The sequence below is a fragment of the Aulostomus chinensis genome, chromosome 13 (assembly GCF_037954235.1).
Source record: "Aulostomus chinensis isolate RoL2024-O1b breed Wild chromosome 13, RoL_Achi_v1.0, whole genome shotgun sequence".
NCBI lineage: Eukaryota > Metazoa > Chordata > Actinopteri > Syngnathiformes > Aulostomidae > Aulostomus > Aulostomus chinensis.
In genome coordinates this window covers 1,112,271-1,118,270 of record NC_141332.1, presented here as the reverse complement: position 1 = coordinate 1,118,270, position 6,000 = coordinate 1,112,271, and positions in this window count along the sequence as shown.

Below are 6,000 nucleotides of genomic sequence, written 5' to 3'. Positions count from 1 at the left end.
GCAAGTCTGTTGGAGAACTCATCTAAGTTACTTTTGAGGTCTTGTACAGCTTTTAGGATACCTGTAAAGTTTGCTGAAAACTCATCTTTCAGTTCTTTTGGTTATAGCTTTCATGATCACGTTTTCCCCACCAGTTTCCATGTTAGCTGCACCAGGTATTAGCCTAAATGGGAGGGGGGGGGGGCAGAGGAACTAGGATCTGCTTCGGTGGGATTTACCAGATGGCTTGACTCCTTTTCCTGGGATCTGGTTTCCATTAAAGGCACAGAGGTTTTAATGAGTCTAGTAGAATTTTTTTTTTAATTCTTTATTTTTTTAATGAGCATTCAGGATAGAGACTGCAGGAATAGCTGTTAGCTCTTAGAGAGTAACCATCGACGCGTGTGTTGAGCTTGCCGCCATGTTGGAACCCACACTAACTTTTTAATAAAAGGGCTGCTTCATGCATCATTTGACTCATCTTCTGTACAAAGTGTAACACAAGCAAGTCACCATTACAATATGTATTTGGGTCAAAAATGCCTGGAACACCTTGCTTGGGAGGCGTCCAGATGCATCTTGACCAAATGCCTGAAACATCTCAGCTAACTCGTTTCGATGCAAAGAGTAGTCACTCTACTCCAAGTTCCCCAAATATGGCAAACTTTCTCACATTATTCCTAACTGAGACAGTAGCCACCCTTCTGAGGAAGCCCATTTGTGCCACTTGTAATTGCTATCTTGTTCTTTCAGTCATTACCTATATTCATGGCTACATATGAAGAAGCCAGCAAGACCCCATCATACGTGAAAAAAGCAGCAATGCAATCCTCAGCATTAGGGCCTGACTGATATGGATTTTTTGGGGGCAGATGCCGATTTCAATATTGAATGAAAAAATATGATAACCAATGTATCAGCTGATTCAAGTTTTTTTTGCATTTTTCTTATAAAAAGATATAGAATACCTGCTCCTGATGACTTAAATACAAACATTTGTTACAAAGAGTTAAATTGAAGGGCAACACACACTATCATCTCAGTACACATACAGAAGTCTCTCTGACAGTGTCAATATTTACAAAGTAATACATTTAATGAGGTAGAATTCATGGTAGGGCTGTTATTGGTGTGCATTACATTGCACAGTATCTAATTAAGAGGTCAGTAAGTGTATATCTGGAGGTAATAGGCAGGTGGATAAACAGTGTGGTTGAAAAATTATTAATGTGGACACAATGTGTGTCCCAAGAGGCTCCATGTTCTGGTTAGATGAGAAACATCACTCAAACAAACTGTTGTTAAGTCTGAGCAATTCTTTAATCTTGAAAGAGGAAAATCTGTTCAACACACAACAAGAATGTGCTGAAGAAAAATCCACAGTGTACAGAGACTCTTGAGCTTTTATACAATATTTGACGCCTCTGCAGATTAACACCCACCTACCCTTAAGGTTTTGCTTTTAAGGTTATATGAACACGTAAATCTGCTGTCATATACAAGAAGATGAAGTTCGCTTACACATCTGCTAGGTGTGAAAATTTTAAGTCAGCCAGGACCCTCGGCTGTGGAGCAGGTACGACAGCTGCTGGGACAGGGGTGGTGCCCGCCAGAATCCTCAGCGCCGGGACAGGAGTAGTGCCTGCCAGGACCTTTGGCGAAGCAGGAATAGCGCCATTCAGGACCCTCGGCGCCGAGACAGGAGTGGTGCCCGCCACGACCCTTGGCGGTGGAGCAGGTGTAGCAGCCGTTGGGACAGTGGTGATGCCTGCCAGGACCTCCGACACCGAGACAGGAATGGGGTCTGTGGGTGGCAGTTGCGTAGTTGGGGCGAGGGCTGGATCCGACCGCCATGGAGCACGAGGGTGGCCTGCCTTTCCATTGCCCACAGGCCGGGAGCTCCTGGGTCTCCCGGATGGGGGCCGAGCTGACCCAAGGGCTTGCTGCACCGAGCGAGGACACCCCAAGACCAGCCGGGTGCCCGAAAAGTCCTCCATAAACTGTGACTCCCTCTCTTCCGTCAGCCATGCCATATAGGCAAAATACACAGAAGAAGATAATCTTCTTCTGTGGGAGGGGAGTAGTCTGCTGGGTCTTGGTTGGTTGGGCCATTCTGTTGCGTGGTGTGGTGGAGGGAAGTAGACCCAAGAGCAGACTAAGAGGTGGGGGGTGCACAAAAGAGGTTTATCGAAAGAACTGGAGGCTGGAGGCTTGAGACAGGGACACTGGAGGCTTGAGACGGGGACACTGGAGACTGGGAGACTTGAGACGGGGAGACTTGACGGGGTTGTTGTGCTGGAGTGAAGCACCGGGCCATGAGGAGATGTTACAGGCCCGTTCTCCCGTCCGTCATCATGGGGAATGTAAGATCTCTTCCCAACAAGACGGACGTGCTTGCTGTGTTGACACGACTCCAGCGGGAATACCGATCGTGCAGCATAATGATCTTCACGGAGACATGGCTAACCGCGGTGACCCCGGACGCAGCTCTTGTGGACGGACAGGACACGGGAAAGCGGTAAGAGGAAGGAGGAGGGTTGGCAATGTTCATTAACGAGAGATGGTGTAACTCTGGGCACATCACCGTTAAGGAACAAGTCTGCTGTCGGGATGTTGAACTGTGAGCGGTTAGCATGAGGCAACACTATCTGCTGAGGGAATTCTCACAAGCTATTGCCAAAGCGGTGTGTATTCCCCCCTCTGCTAACACTGATGTAATGTGTATGACCTATGATGTGCTTCACTCCATCACACACAGACTGCAGACACAGCACCCATCACATGAAAATGACCCTTATATATTGGAAAATCTTTTTAACACTCAGAACAAGCACAAGAGTCACAGGCAGACATGCATAATTCTCCAGCTTTTATGTTACATTTGATATCCTGACACTATCAAAGTTATGCTGAGTATATAAGTACCTGCACCACTTAATTAATTTATAGGATATAAATGTAAGGGTAATGTGTTGAAACTCTTAGCCAGGCCACTTTGTTTTGTGTTTTTTGACACCAGACTAAAAACAAACAATGTATTGACTAGAAGAGGAGCCGTCCAGTCGAGTCAGTTTCATTTGTATTGCGCCAAATCACAATAAACTTTATCTCATGACACTTTACAAGTAAAACAGGTCTAGCACCACACTCCTTAGATGAATTAACCACTCAACAATTCTCCAAGAACAAGCACATCCTGCAGCAGCAGCCATTAAAGCCTTTCTTTTAACAGGCAGGAATATCAAATAGATCCGGGCTCCATGGAGAGAGCCATCTGCTTTGACCGGTTTAGGTTAAAGAGAGCAAGAGAGCAGGGCTGAGACAAAAACAGAGACAGGGAACACACGTGATAACAGTTTAAAGTTCTAATCCCTGTTTTTAATAAGACAAAATAATTTTCATGATGAAAGCCTTGATATATGGCCAGATACTAATAAATCTTTCCACTTCCCACCTCTTAAATTTCAAGCACTGTAATGAGGCATATGTGCAGTTTTAGAACATAGAATATTTTTCCTGAAAATTTCTAAATGCTATCATTAAATCATGCCTATTATTCATTGTATACCTTCTGGTGTAATGCACATGGTTGACAGATTTGGGACAGAAACTGACTAAGGTTTAATCACCCATATTCCCCTGGATAATAATCCTGTCTGATTATGACAGCTGATAGTAAAGGCCACACTGTATTTACCAAAAACAGACTCACTGTACTTTTACCCACTTTTTTGTATAATTAATGATGTATGGTACAAGTGTATCAGATTAGATGACACTTTATCAACAGGGATCTGTGTGACGATATTCATTTGAAATCAATTTCTGTCCCATTTCATTGTCCTTTCTCATTCCCTCTCCACGTCACTTATTCAAATCACACTGTATGTGACCAGGATTTGGGTTTAGTATTTGCTGATTCACTTTAGATGTGGCTTAGACAGTATGGCCTAGTATCAGCAAGTCCATGCAACAGATAAAGATGAATTTCCATCCAAAGGCAGTAAGCGATAGCAGCAAAAATGCTCTTCCTTATATATGATGGGTTCAGCCTTTAGATTCCCAACAGCTCAGCCAGTTATCCAGCTGGCTGGCAAAGGGGGAGTGAGAGTGGGTTACTCAGGGTTAAACGGAGCCAATCATTGACAGAAAAACAGCATTACACACCACATTAGCCATCATCTAACTGTGCTCCCCCCACCATTTCTCCTCTCTGTCTTCCCCTCTCTTCCTCTCTCACCAGGTGTGCAACCAACTGATAGTGTCAGTGGTATTAGCACACTGACTTGAAATTCTCAACAAATAATAGATTCTCCCAGATTCAACTTGACTCAATACTGCTGATGTACAGTGTATTACAGCTAATGAGTAATCATTCAACCAACCAGTCAACCAGGAACTTAACTGCACATATAATATGGATATGAAATCCGCATCTCTGATGTAATCTATAAAGTCAATCTGTTATTATTGTTTTATGATGAGCAATGAAGAGAGCTCAATAATATCTCCTGCTGCACAACAAAACACATTTGATTTCAACAAAAATTTACTAATCTTGAATATTGCTTTTAAGAAGAGTCTTTGCTTCCACAGTACAGAACAAAATATTTGTTGGTGTGGAGAATAGCACTGTGGCAATGCTGCATCTAAAATTACACAGACACTCATTTGGCTGGAGCAACAGAAACAGCTAGGGCATAACACATACTCTAAGTGGTATTGTTCTCAAGGTGGCACAGTGGACATGCAAGTGTGAACATGGCTAATCAGATACTCTAAATTGACCGTAGGTGTGGCTGTGAGTGTGAATGTTTGTCTGTCTACATGTGTTGGCCCTGCGATGGACTGGCGACACATACAGGGTGTACCCCGCCTCTTGCCAGAAGGCAGCTGGGATAGCCCCCACAACCCTTAACAGGATAAGTGGTAGAAAATGGATGGTTGGATGGATAGTATTGTTCTTAGTTCAATTTAACTTTAACTTTATGTGGTAATTGAAAGATAAGGCATTCTTTGATGATGTGTATGATGCACAATATGGCCAGGAGATGAATATCTGATGAAACACAGAAGGGTCTGGTCTTTGGCAGTGAGACAGAATGGACAGACAGAGCCAATAAGTATGTCCCCCACACCGGAAGACAATCTAAAACCCAGAGCAAAAACCACCAAGGACCTGTCTCTCTAGTATACTGAAGCATTTATTGGTGCTCCATTTGAGGACTCTGTCTGAAAAGTGTACAAAAACAAAAGAAACCAGAAATTTTGATAGGAAAACTTTGGAGGGTTAAATTAAACTAATAGATTTAGTCTGATTCTTATACATACAAGTTAATGATGTGCATGCGTTTAACTTATGATCAGTAGATCTGATAAAAACACACATAATTTGCTTATAGGCTTCAGCCAGAAAAAAAATAGAAGTAAAATTAAAAGACCTTTTAGCAGAATTAAACATGTCACTGCACACGTATTTCCTGGTTTAAGAGTGACTTCCTGTGTGAATATATGTGACATATATAAAATGTTACTATAAGAATTACAATGTACATATACGCCCCTCATAAATAAATGCCAATGTTTTCATTGATGTTTTGTGTGTGCGTCCTGAAACATCCAACTCTCTCTCTTTCTCTCTCTCCACCCACTTTGACCAGCTGCAGTGTTTTGTTTACTAATATGCTTTATAGTCTGGTTTAATCTCAACATTCACAAGCTATCTACTCTGCTCAAATGTCTGTCATCAAGGATTGGATGTCCAACAACTTCCTTCAGTTAAAACACAGATAAGACAGAGGTTTTCTTGTTACTTCTGACAGCAAAGCTTCCAAAGTTGCTGAAAGCATTGGTTCCCTTTCCTCAGCTACTCAGTCTAATGTAACAAATTTTGGTGTTATCTGATCTCAAAACATGCAGTTGCATCAGCATGTTTATGGACTGACCTTTATTTGTTTGTTAAACTGAAGGAATATTGCACAGACCAGGGGCCTCACGTATCAACACTGTTTAGGCAAGAAA